Source organism: Watersipora subatra, chromosome 2, assembly GCF_963576615.1.
Source record: "Watersipora subatra chromosome 2, tzWatSuba1.1, whole genome shotgun sequence".
NCBI lineage: Eukaryota > Metazoa > Bryozoa > Gymnolaemata > Cheilostomatida > Watersiporidae > Watersipora > Watersipora subatra.
In genome coordinates, this window is record NC_088709.1 from 43,401,042 (window position 1) to 43,415,739 (window position 14,698).

A 14,698-nucleotide genomic window follows, 5' to 3' on the forward strand; every position below is an offset into this window, starting at 1 on the left:
CACCATGTATACCTACTACGCTATATTTTCAGTAACAGAAATAATTTCGTTTATTTACAATGATGCGTGTCTGAACTTCATCGACAGCAAGGAGCTTTATTTTTGGAAAGAGGCAAAACAGTTTCCAATCCACTAAAAAGAAGTTAACTTAGGTATTTAAGCAGCTGTGGTATTTTAATGATTCATGTCCATGCTGGTCAGCCATGTTGGGCAGCCATATTGAACAACCATGTTAGGCAGCCATATTGAGCAGCCATCTTGTGCAGCCATATTAAACAGCTATCTAGGGCAGCCATATTGAACAGCTACATCGGGCAGCCATATTGAACAGCCATTATGTGCAGCCATATTGAGTGGCCATATGGAACAACCATATCTGTCAGCCAAATTGCACAGCCCTGTTGGACAGTTATGTTGGAAGCCATGCTGACTAGCTTGTGTGATGCAAATGATATTACTATTATTATAATCTAATAGAATTTCAGAAAAGGTAGAGAAGATTATTATAAAGAAATTAGTAAACACTGTGAATGATTAAAACTTGTTACACTGTAAAAACTTATAGTATTTTCAAGAGGGTACCGTATATCCCCACATATAAGCCTATGTTGCATATAAACAGACCATAGAGAAACAGCCCAACTGCTTTTTATACGGCGTTAAAAATGCAACTGTTTGCTAACATAGAAGAACTGACACAACGTCAAGTTTCATTGTATATTTAGAGAAATTACCAAAACATTGTAAATTAATCTCAACTAATGCAGAGAGCAACCTTAAAAAGATGACAGCACATCTAACAGCAAGAAATAAACAATCAGTAAAAAGTATCACATGTTTTTTGCTCGTCCTTTGGTGAAGCAGAGCTGTCCTACAAGAGCAGCCTGCTGGTCTCCAAGTACTCCGCTTATCGGCAGACCTTTAAGGAGCGCATCAGCAAGCTTCCCATAAATTTAAGTTAAGCTCCGAATCTCAAGCAATAAAACATGTTCTACTTTAAAAGATCTACAAAAATGCCATCAAAACAATCACAAAGTAGAACAACAATAAAAAAAAATAATAAAACACTGATCATGGGTGGATAACTCCTAATTTACTGTTTTCACAATTTTTGCCATCTTTCTATGTCTTGCATTTTAGACTAGCAGGAGCTCTTTGTTCTTCATTCTGTATCAAGAGAAATATTAAGGCTATTTAAGCTCCCTTCCCTGGAAATATGGCTTTTCTGTCCAATTAGCTATAAGTATGAACAGCCTGTCCACCTCCATTCAGGCATGACTAGTCTGCGCCTCCCCTCACTTATGTTTAGTTTGTTCATCTCTCCTTGAAATAGTCTATCTAACTCCCCTCATGCCTGACTGCTCTGTAAAGGGGTGGTCACACGAGAGCCGAAACGAACTAAATGACGCAAAACGACGTCACTGTCAGTTGTAAACTGTTCCGTCCAAAACATTTTTGGCCGAAACGAACCATTTCGGTCCTGCTCGAAATTTTGTGGCTAAACCCTTGCTCTTATTGGCTGGTTAAAATTCTAGCGAGCACGAGTCACATTTTTCCTTACATCCGTGTGTGCAAAGTTAAAAAAGAAATGGGACGATCTTTTTATTTTGTTAAATAAACAACATGAAGCAATTTACGACAGGGCTCACCCGGACTTGTGATTGTGTTGCATAAATGTAAGAGAATGGTTGTGGTTTTCTTTTGTGTAGAATAAAAAAGTAATGTGTCATACTCATCCTGATGAAGAATCGTTGACTGATTTGTTTATTTATGTAAAACCAGAGTACTATGATAAAGACTGTTTTTATTTGTTATGTACTCAGCATAGAAAAACATCCATACGTTAACAAAAAATATTATTTTGCTGATTGGAAGGGTTGGCAAATTCTTTGTATCGAGTGATTTATTTTGAGCAGCTGAACGATCTTCTGATAACTCTGCTGTGTAATTATGATTAATCATTGTTTCTCAGAGTTTTTGTTTACAATAGAAATATTTAGGTCAAATACATAAAAACTACCAATGAAACAGTGTCCTCTATTCATGTGTAAGGTATCTGGGAAGCGAAGTGACTTCGGATTCCGTGTGACATGTGGCTTAGCCGAACCGAAGTAAAACAACCTCCGAACCAAACCTAAGTCGGTTCGGCCATCGTGCGACCACGGCTTAAATCTCTCCTAGCATTGCTAATCTATTGATATTAAGTATGGCTATTCTGTCCATCTCCCCTAACATATGGCTATTCTGTCCATCTCCCCTAACATATGGCTATTCTGTCCATCTCCCCTAACATATGGCTATTCTGTCCATCTCCTCTAACAAATGGCTATTCTGTCCATCTCTTCTAACAGATGGCTATTCTGACCGCCTCCCCTAAAATATGGCTATTCTGTCCCAACCTAGAATATAATTAATTTAACTCTCATTGATCAAATTAGTCCATCTTTCTATCACAGTTATTCTGAACTCATAAAATAGAAACACGCAAGCAGTCTACTCATGTAGCAGTATAAAACAGAAGAAAAACCACCTGTTAAACAATGCATTCAAACTGAACTAAATATTTTGGACCCGACCGATTTAAAACAATCAGATATGCAGACATTAAAAACTATCGCCTCTATTCTTATATAAGTATACATACACACATTGCTGGCAGGTTTTGAGTAAACAATCCATTACTCTGAAGAGAAAAGAACCAAAGAAGCTTTCTAAAATTAGATGAAAAGAAGAGAGTGCGTTCCTCAGCATTTCTACCCAAATATTGACCACACGCCTCTCTTCTCTCTAACATTGTTCAGTTCACTTTGTAACAAGAGCACCGCGAGGCTGACAGGTATAAATAACGAGCTCGGACTGGTGCACAGAAAAGATTAAAAGCCACTAGCATCACTTGAAATCAGCTGAATTTAGAGACAATGGTGAGTTGTGTAGATACTTACATGTAGGTTGAGAGTGAAGGCAGTAAATTGATTGAAAGGAGGAAAGAGGAAAAGAAAGAAAAAGGTCTAATAACAATGGACGGACGAGACCGAAGACAAGGAATTTAGCAAGATAGTGAATTGAGGAAGGATCTAGATAGGCTATTATAGCTTTTAGTATACTTTGTAGTCAAATTCCTTGTTTTAATATGATATAGATGTATTGTATTAGCTTATAGCATGTAAGTTATTAGTAGCACTTACATAGTTTAGAATATCGGTCCGATTTTCAGTTGCGTATTTCAGACAGCTAATAAGGTTTAGCAATCAGTTTCTTTAAAATCCTTCTCAAAATTTTTAAGAATTTTCGACTCAACATAGTGAAATCCTACAATATGTTCCCATGACGCGAATGGTGCAGATTTGGAGTTATGTGCACATTGTGCTAACGTACGATTAGTGTTTTAATGAACATTCGCATGATGCCGAATAACTCGAGAGTTTTGTTGAAGAAGATAAGAATTTCTACTTCAGAAGTCACAGCGGTGCATTTGCAACTTTCCAAATCAAACTAAAAATGGCTGAAATGTAGACACTGTTTAAAACAGAATAGTGTGGTATGTTTTTAATCATCATCCGCAAGTGCCATCGTTTGCTTGCATGAAACGTTCGATACAGATTTGTGAGTAACAAAACTCAGATAAATCTACGACATGAAAACATAGTGAACCTATTAACCCATTACAAAAATATTATCAATCACAGAACATGGTCAACAGAAGACTAGTTTCCACTTTCCAATAATGCTCTATGACAGTTGGATTTGATGAAACATGCTTGAAACCTTTAGGTACGGCTAGCAAACCTGTAATACATTTAACTACATGAATTCTGGTACTCTTTTTACAGCAGCCTTACACAAAAGCAGAACACTTGGGAGATGTTGAGGTGGCCGGAGCAAGTGGTGTTAGCTTCAGTGACTCTGACAGCCTATACATCAGTCGGGCCATCAGCAAGACCAGCCCAAACCTGGGTGGTATAGTCTCATGTACCATCAGTTTAGCTCAAACAGACTTCCTTACTACCTCTTTTAGCTACTACAGCGTGACTGGTGGACCTAATGGCTCCGTCGCAGTCCGTAATGAAACTGCGAACGAGCTTGAATTTTACAGCAAGGAACGAGTTAAAGTATTTAACATGGAGCTACCGACAGGCAAACAAAAAGGAATAGCTATTGATGGTCAAGGTCATATATATGTATGCGACAGTGAAAGCGATTGCGTAAGAGTATACCAGAGTAGCGGCAGCCTGTTGAGAGTCATCACGAGCCCAGACATCAAAAAACCACAAAACATTGCCCTCATGACCAATGCAGTAGTGGTGACGTGCCATGGAAATGCGCCTGCCACAGTGTGCTTAGACAACGAAAACGAGCTGCTCGGGGAAATTGATGACTTGGAGGAGCCTGTAGGTGTAGCTGTAGACGACAACAATAATGTCTACGTGTGTGATGTAGAGGAGGGCAAAGTTATTATGATGACCAGTGATGGAGAAATGACTTTTGATATGCTTGATGAGGAACAGCTGCAGCGAGGAAAGCCATCCGATGTGGCAGTGAGTGGAAACAAGATGGCCGTGCAGTTACTAAATAAGGACATGATTAAACTATTTCGTTTGACTTCATAGACTGGGTTGTAAATAGAAAGAAGGTACAACTTAACATAGTAGGTAACTATAATACCTCTTGTTGCTAAAAGTGACAATTAGAACCAAATGTGTTACAATTTGTGTAAACATTTACATGCGTGTTGTCAACGCTTTCATATCAATAGCATACAGATATGCCTTTTCAACAGTTCATTTATACACATATGCCTTTTCAACAATTCATATATACACATATGCCTTTTCAACCACTCATATATACACATTTGCCTTTTCAACAATGAATATAAACGCATTTGCCTTTTCAACAATGCATATATACACATATGCCTTTTCAACCACTCATATATACACATATGCCTTCTCAACAGTTCATATATACACATATGCCTTTTCAACAATTCATATATACACATATGCCTTTTCAACAACTCATATATACACATATGCCTTTTCAACAATTCATAAATACACATATGCCTTTTCAACAACTCATATATACACATATGCCTTTTCAACAATTCATATATACACATATGCCTTTTCAACAACTCATATATACACATATGCCTTTTCAACAATTCATTTATACACATATGGGGGTCCTCCCATGTTTTCTGACGATTCTGACGACCCGACGACAGGGATATTTAAGAAGTGACAGACGAGACGACCATTTATCAATGTAGGTGACGATGATTGTGTAAGTAGGATTACTAAAGGTACGGCTACACGTAACGAATTTTTCGTTGGTTCTGAGTTCTGGCCGAAATCACGAAAAACGCAGAATTAATCGGTCGAAATTCACAGAATTATTTGAGCTGTGCATGCTCATCAAGTTCATCGACGAAACGCTTTTAACATATTAAACAAATTATTAGCGAGCACGATTCTAGCAGCTTTAGCAATTAGCATAGTCCAAGACGTGTATCGCGACACGCAATAAAAGTACGGAAGCAGTTCAACATAGAACACACGATGTAACTGTTTAAGTTGCGCTATTGTTGGTTAGCGAGCACGACTCTAGCAATTATTAAGATATATGTAGTCCGAGAACATAATGCGGCACGCAAGAAAAATATTAAGAAAATTCACCATAGTAAATACGATGCAACCGACTTGATTGCGCTAAAGATGGCAACATTTTCCACCACAAAACTGTTGCTGCTAAAAAGGAAATATAATTAAAAAATAAACAATTTGTAGCTATAGCGTCCAAACAATAAATACATCCAATAACGCAATCTAAGCAGTTGCATCGTGTGTACTATGTTGAATTGCACTTATACTTTTGTTGTGTGTATTTATACGTCTCTTGGACTATACTAATTGCAAAAGCTGCTAGAATCGTGCTCGCTAGCACGATTCTAGCAGCGCAGAATAATTCTGTGTGTTTCAATCAGTTCGTGATTCGGTTAGAACCAACGAAAAATGTGCGACGTGTAGCATAAATCGACACGTTCAACCGAAACTTCACTAGTTTTGGTTTGAAGCATCTGGCCCAGCATTTATGGACTGCCGAATAATTAAAGTAAATGGCAATGCAATGCCACGACATTGACAGCAAATCCGTTTCCAAGTCTATGACTGACAGTGATTATTAAAAACAATCTCGGTCTATTTTCAGTACAAGAAATGTAGCCCTAAAAACCTAAGACGGCTGTCACTCTTCGCGGAGTAATCAGCAAGGCTCCCAAACATCACTAATAAGTTTGTGAAGGTCGCTGGTTGAGCCAAGCTTTTGATTAGCCGAAGTTCAGGCTTAGCTTAGTTCAACTTAGCAAGTTTCAGGTTTTTAACGCGACCCAGTGCCACCAGAATAGATATTTGTATTAAAATAACGAATGTGAAGAAATAAGTTGTTTTTGTTACCAACTTGAAAATAGTGATAGTGATTTTAAAAGTGACGACAGTGATTTTAAAAGTGACGACAGTTATTTTAAAAGTGACTATTCTGACAACGACTTTGTGTGGTAGGACCCCCACATATGCCTTTTCAACAGTTCATAAATACACATATGCCTTTTCAACAATTCATATATACACATATGCCTTTTCAACAATTCATATATACACATATGCCTTTTCAACAATTCATATACACACATATGCCTTTTCAACAACTCATATATACACATATGCCTTTTCAACAATTCATATATACACATATGCCTTTTCAACAGTTCATATATACACATATGCCTTTTCAACAATTCATATATACACATATGCCTTTTCAACAGTTCATAAATACACATATGCCTTTTCAACAATTCATATATACACATATGTCTTTTCAACAATTCATATATACACATATGCCTTTTCAACAATTTATATATACACATATGCCTTTTCAACAATTCATATATACACATATGCCTTTTCAACAATTCATATATACACATATGCCTTTTCAACAATTCATATATACACATATGCCTTTTCAAATAGAAATTCATAAAGTTCACCTATGTATGATAATGCTCAATACAGACAGCATACTAGCATGTATGTGCCTGTTTGTAAGCCTCCACCCTGACAATTATGATAATATATACAATGACATGACCAAGCATATGAGAGACTATTGCAAGTACTAACACTCCTACTTTGACAGCGCCACAATCACTAATACCACTCCAATTTTAACCTGTCAAGACTTCTCTTTGTATGGAATCAATAGTAATAATTTATTTCCAAATATTTATGCAATTTAAAGTTGAATTTTTGACAAAATTACTAAAACATTTTTTGTTACTTTAATATAGTCAAATAAGATTATAGTCATAAGTTACAATAACATGACACTTCATATAGCTCTAAGTACATACAGTCAAAGACTTGTATATGTAACACAATGAATGCAGTTGACACATCTTATTGCTTCCAGTAGATACAGTCAAAGACTCGTATATATAACACAATAAATACAGTTGACAATTCTCATATAGCTCCTAGTACATACAATCAAGACTCGTATATGTAACACAGTAAATACATTTTGAGACCTTTCATCTTGCTCCCAGTAGATACAGTCAAAGACTCGTATATATAACACAATAAATACAGTTGACACCTCTCATATAGCTACCAGTACATACAGTCAGAGACTCGTATATGTAACACAATAAATACAGTTGACACCTCTCATATAGCTCCCAGTATATACAGTCAGACTCGTATATGTAACACAATAAATACAGTTGACACCTCTCATATAGCTCCCAGTACATACAGTCAAAGACTCATATACGTAACACAATAAAAACAGTTGACACCTTTCATATAGCTCACAGTAGATACAGTCAAAGACTTGTATATATAGTCTAGTAAACGCAGTTGACACCTCTCATATAGCTCCCAGTACATACAGTCAGAGACTCGTATATGTAACACAATAAATAGAGTTGACACCTCTCATATAGCTCCTGGTACATACAGTCAAAGACTTGTATATATAGTCTAGTAAACGCAGGTGGCACCTCTCATATAGCTCCCAGTACATACAGTCAAAGACTCGTATATGTAACACAATGAATGCAGTTGACACATCTTATTGCTTCCAGTAGATACAGTCAAAGACTCATATATATAACACAATAAATACAGTTGACAACTCTCATATAGCTCCTAGTACATACAGTCAAGACTAGTATATGTAACACAATAAATACATTTTGAGACCTTTCATCTTGCTCCCAGTAGATACAGTCAAAGACTCGTATATATAACACAATAAATACAGTTGACACCTCTCATATAGCTACCAGTACATACAGTCAGAGACTCGTATATGTAACACAATAAATGCAGTTGACACCTCTCATATAGCTCCCAGTATATACAGTCAGACTCGTATATGTAACACAATAAATACAGTTGACACCTCTCATATAGCTCCCAGTACATACAGTCAAAGACTCATATACGTAACACAATAAAAACAGTTGACACCTTTCATATAGCTCACAGTAGATACAGTCCAAGACTTGTATATATAGTCTAGTAAATGCAGTTGACACCTCTCATATAGCTCCCAGTACATACAGTCAGAGACTCGTATAGGTAACACAATAAATAGAGTTGACACCTCTCATATAGCTCCTGGTACATACAGTCAAAGACTTGTATATATAGTCTAGTAAACGCAGGTGGCACCTCTCATATAGCTCCCAGTACATACAGTCACAGACTCGTATATGTAACACAATAAATACAGTTGACACCTCTTATACAGCTCCCAGTAGATACAGTCAGAGACTCGTATATGTAACACAATAAGCAGAGTGGATACCTCTCATATAGCTCCCAATACATACAGTCAAAGACTCGTATACGTAACACAATAAATACAGTTGACACCTCTCATATTGCCCCCAGTAGATACAGTCAGAGACTCGTATATATAACGCAATAAATACAGTTGACACCTCTTATATAGCTCCCAGTAGATACAGTCCAAGACTCGTATATATAACACAATAAAAACAGTTGACACCTCTTATATAGCCCCCAATAGATACAGTCAGAGACTCGTATATGTAACACAATAAATACAGTTGACACCTCTCATATAGCTCTCAGAACATACAGTCAGAGACTCGTATATATAACACAATAAATACAGTTGATACTAGTTATATGATGATTATCAAATAAAGTCAAACATTTACAGTCCAAGAGGAAGCAGTGCTTCTAGAGGAAGCAGTGCAATCAGATGTATATTCCATGCATGCACCTCTTAAAGTTGATTATAGTCTAATATTAGAGAAAAGGGTAAAACAATCCTTAGAGTTCATGGACAAGACTTCAGTACATATACCGTAAAACTTCTATTTGAGTGCCACTATGAGAGAAGGGTTGACAAATAGAGCGCCACCCTTTGAGCGCCACTTCTACTTGAATGTCACTTCTATTTGACTTTTGTAATCTTCACAAACCCATAATAACAAGTGATCAGTAGATCAGTAGTATGACATAGTCTGCAGGTAGAGTCAGAACCTATGATTAATTATACATACAAATCAAACCGAATGCAATCTTTTGTTACGAGAATATTTGCTCCAATAGATGAAGGTTTTCCCTTCAAGGAGCAAATGTTGGAGTTGATTAACTTTGTAAGTCAAGGTAGAGTTTAAACCTCTAAGAAATAATATATGTTAACTTCTTTAGCTTTTTCATTTGTTCTAGAGAGTTCTGGCTAAAAGGTATAAAAAAAAACCTCAACTTACCCATGAGGTAGAGTAATAGTAAACAAGCTGAATTTCCTGGTTCTCATCTCGTTTAATCATATGTGCTAAATTGGAGATGGAGTTTCTATTAAATTTGGTGTTTTATAATAGAACTGCGGTGCTGCTCTATATAGATAAGATCAATCAAAATATGTTCAGTTGTTTATTTAATAGATATACATTTGTTGATGCTTCTTTGGCAACATGAGGCCAAATATAATATAAAAATGTTGTTATTTACTTTTCTCTGCTTTAGTGAAATTACATAATCCTCTAGATCATGGCTTAAGAGTGTTGAAGATGTTGTCTTTCTGTTGGCTGTAGAAATAGCAGCAACAAGTAACACAAGCTAGAACATGTTAGTTCGATGATTTTGTCTTGGCAGATAAGAGTCATTGTTAGACCTGCACGATTTGTCTCCCCATGCCAATTCGGTTATCGACCTCAACTTCAATCGAACAGCGTTCATAACCGACACACATGAGGACTCACCACGGTGTCAAACGGTGTCACAATTGATTGCGGTTAACCTGACACCGAGGCAACCCGAACATCCTCATTTCATGAACCTTAACTTCAGATTTTTGTAATGAAATTTAACCCTTTCACTGCCAACCATGCACAAATTCAAGTATCTACCCAGTGCCAGCCATTTTACCGAAAATTTCCGATATTGCTTCATGATATGTATACAGTAATTTTTTTAATCTCTATCTAGAACATTTTTGTTACGGTACATATTTTATTTTGACAACATTTTAACCAACATTTCTACCCTAAGACACTTATTTATTCGCCTCATCTAACTTTCGCGTTTTCGCGGAGTCATCCACTCGCGAACATTTCATGTGCGAAACTAAACTATCATAACGAACGAGCGAAACCGCGAAATTAAATAGCTTTGTTCATTGATAGTCCAAGAAACAAATGGCAGCAAGCGATCAAATTGCATTATCGACCTCGCCCACACCATTCTACCTGCGGTTCACAATTACAAACTAGTCCCAAATTGAAATTTTTTTCTTATCGGTGAACCAGGCCCGTATTACCTGGAGCAGCTGGCCGGCTGAGCCGTCCCAAATTTTTAGGAACTTTTCGCGGCTAGGTACAGTCAAACTCGGATAACTCGCCCTCGGATAAAATGTAACATTTCATCTCAAACACAAGGTTAACTCGAATGGATTTGTTTGGTCCGTTCCCAAGCAAAAATAAATTGCTTCAGATAACTCGACCTCAACATCATTTATTCGAAAAGTTATTTGCCCAACGGCTATGGAGACGGTTTTTGTCGCTGTAGAATATCACTTTATTCCAAGCCATAAAGACAAACATCAACTTTTAGTAGTTCTTAAGCCTCATTATTATCATCATCAGTGACAAAATATTCTTGTTAACGATCTTTATGCAAAATATCAAGTTTTACCAAACCTTCCTTCCCTTGGCCATGTCCCATCGAAAGCGTGGAAACTTCCGTATGATCTTAAAATAAAATCGGTAAAGTTGATTTTTGTTAAAACGCTCAAAAGAAAAAGATGTCTTTTTTCTGAGTGTTTTAAGTGCAGTCAAGTTTTGCCTATTTTAATTTAAAAACATCACCACTTTTAAAAATTTAAAAAGTCACATCACCTAAAACAAAACTAATCTCAAAAAATAGAAAAATGTTGATACTTTCCGATAAAATGTTTTAAAACTTCACACGAAAGGCCCGGCTGAGGCCCTACATAAGAAAAACCAGTTGGGGGCTTACACCGCCCCCCTCAACACCCCCAGGTGTTCACAACTAGTCGCCTAACATTAGCCGCCCCAACTTGCAACCAGTGAATACAGGCCTGCGGTGAACTGAACCTGAGGAATCTAATTATGTTTGTTCCACTGCATTTATTTTCACATCACTATATTTTCGCACTCATCAGAGCTGCGAAATTAAGGTGCGGTGAAATTTTACTCTGTATGCTACTCACGAAACTAAATACTAGCAAAATTTAAGTGTCCTAAGGTATGCAAAAATTTAATGGACCTATACTTTGTGCAATGATAAAGCTATGTGAAGCGATCGCTACGAAGCTAAAACGATTCTCCACAATGTTCCTTACTCTTACAAAACTATTACTTTCACCACTATCAGAGACAATGCTGCTGCTTTAATTATCTGTATAATCACGAAAATCTGAATTGGATATAATGTCATCAACATAACTAATTACCTGTTTTCTGACTCGTGCATGGTACTTAATGAACTCAAACAAAAAATGTTCGCTTTTAAGTTAAAAAGTTTAAAATTGCTTCGTTGTCTTAGGCTAACTTTTCTAGAGAAGTTTTCGGACTACACTGTCAATTTCATAAAAGTCTTAAAGACCGTGGGTTATGTTGTCAACGAATAATAAAATCAGGTTACTACGTAATTGCTGGGAAAGTCTCAATAATGTGTCTATGGCAGTGAACCCTAGAAAACGCATAAATGCGTTTAAGGCAGCGGGAGGGATAAATAGCTTTTGAGAATGGATGTGATATCTACGTATATGTAAAGTAAAGATTAATAAACCTTTCAAGAGAAAATAGTGTCAATTTCCATGGAAGATTTTGTGTAACTGCCCAAGTACGCAGGCACAGTTTTTTATGATATGGAAACCGAAACTGCACCAAAAAATCGCACCTCAAACTCACACCGGTTAACCGGTGTTTTCGGTTTTGTCCGACGTCAGAAAATAAAACTTTCGGCTCGATTTAATATAAACTAACCGCAACCACCGGATCAAACTGAAACATCGTGCATGTCTAGTCATTGTAAATCATAAACACACTCTAGTTACAGGAAGTGTTGGTGGGCGTCTAGACAGAAAAATATCTAATGGTAGTGAAAATGCTAAAATTTGGGCAAAGTGAAGGCATTTGGAAATTCATGTACATGCAGTTGTGAATGAGCAGTGATAAATTTGGAGTAGACGACTCCTAATGTATGGTAAGATTATTCAATTAATGAACTAAGGTTGACCAAGGTGTTTGATCTTTCTTTTTATTGTGAAACAAAATTAAAAAGATTGGAAAACCTTTATTTTTCACTTTAAACTTTCATTTTTTGAAAGAATGAAATGATTTGCATATTTGTATTTGGTTTGTACAAATATATCTCAACTATTGTCTTGAAAATTAAAAGATGACCTTTTATTAATACTTAGTTACTAGTGTTGTCATTCAAATGATCATATAACACCTTTATTTATGCTCTCCTAATTTATCAACATATCTACAAATATTTGATGTTGAAACTTTTTGTATTGTTGGAAACCAGTCAAGAATTGCTATGAAATCTTGCAAAAACAAGCTTGATTGCCGTTCTTTGCCCTGGTTTGGGTTGGTTCACAAATAATACAAAAAGATGGATTGACAAACCAATCAGATGAAGGAAATGAAATGGTTTTTGAATCTGATCTGTTTTTAATTCAAGAACTTTGTAAGCCAAAATTCAAACATTTTATTTAAAAATCAAAACATAAAAAGAGACCATTTATGTCACGTTATTGCAGCTGAGTCGCCATGGTAAGAAGATACATATATGATGGGAATCATTTGGCTTTGATAATTTATGTTTGTATTATAAGAGAGAATAATTCCAATAGTGCCTGATGCTTTCCCATGCAATGAGAATAAAAACAGAATTGAGAAAAGCCAGGACAATCATTTACTCTGGAGACAATTCAACACAGGAATCATCAAACATAAGTAACAAATAGTAGTAAATACCATGACCTTGACATGAAGTATAAATAAAGGTAGTTATCATATAAACAATATAGCTGACACAAATACTAGTAGTTCAACATGGAATTAAGAAAATAGAAATATAGCTTCAATTGAAATAGAAATTCTCTTTTTAACTAAAGTTGGTTGCAACCTTTAATAGTAACCTTTTAAAATAGGTTAAATAGCAATTACAACATTCCTGCTGAAACAAAGACATCCAAACTAGTATGAGCCAGTTTTTTAATTTGATCAAATTACTACCTAAAAACTGCTTAGGCTTTTTCCTGGAAACTCCAGATCATCAAGCTCAAGAATGGTGCAGTGAGAACTCGATGGCCATGTAAACTGGATTGTCTAATAAACAAGGTGTAACACAACTCCATAACCTGAATGTCATATGAAGGTTTTTATGCGACGAAACTAGTAGTGTCAATAGTTGTCACACCTTAATGCCATGGCACTGAGCAGACAACTACTAAATATGAACAATTTAGACTGAACCCGGTGGGATGTCATGAGAGTGAGTGAGCCAGTATAGCTAATGCCATTGTAGTGAAGGCGTATACTCCACATGTAGAGACCATTCCTTGTATGTTGGTTATGGCATCTACAAATACACCAAGTTGTCAGTTATTGCCAACACAGCAAGCAGATGAAACCAGAGTAGTTCCCTAGGAACAAATCAACAGCATGTGCTCAACTATGATCATCAACAGAATATGTATGCTTGTTCTCATATATTTCTTATCTAAATTCCTATTATTTCTAGAAGTCTCCAAGACAAGTCTTTCTATGGCTTGCATTGTTTTACACAAAGTATGAAAATGATGAAATCGACGTGAAGCACCATATTGGAGAATGAAACAGTAGATTTGTAGCTTGCGTAACATCTATGTATAACTTTCTATTGGCCATTAATAATCATGTTCTTCATTGCATGCCAAAAACCAGGTCTATATGATATACAAAAAGGAATATCAATTACTGTCATCTATATGATAGAACTGAGAAAAATATATCAACATCATTGAACAGATGAGAATGCATAAATTCAAGGAAAAACAACAGCGCTGTCTTTTTGTATATGAAACATCTGCATTACCACAACATCATTCATTAGCAGCATAACAACAAACC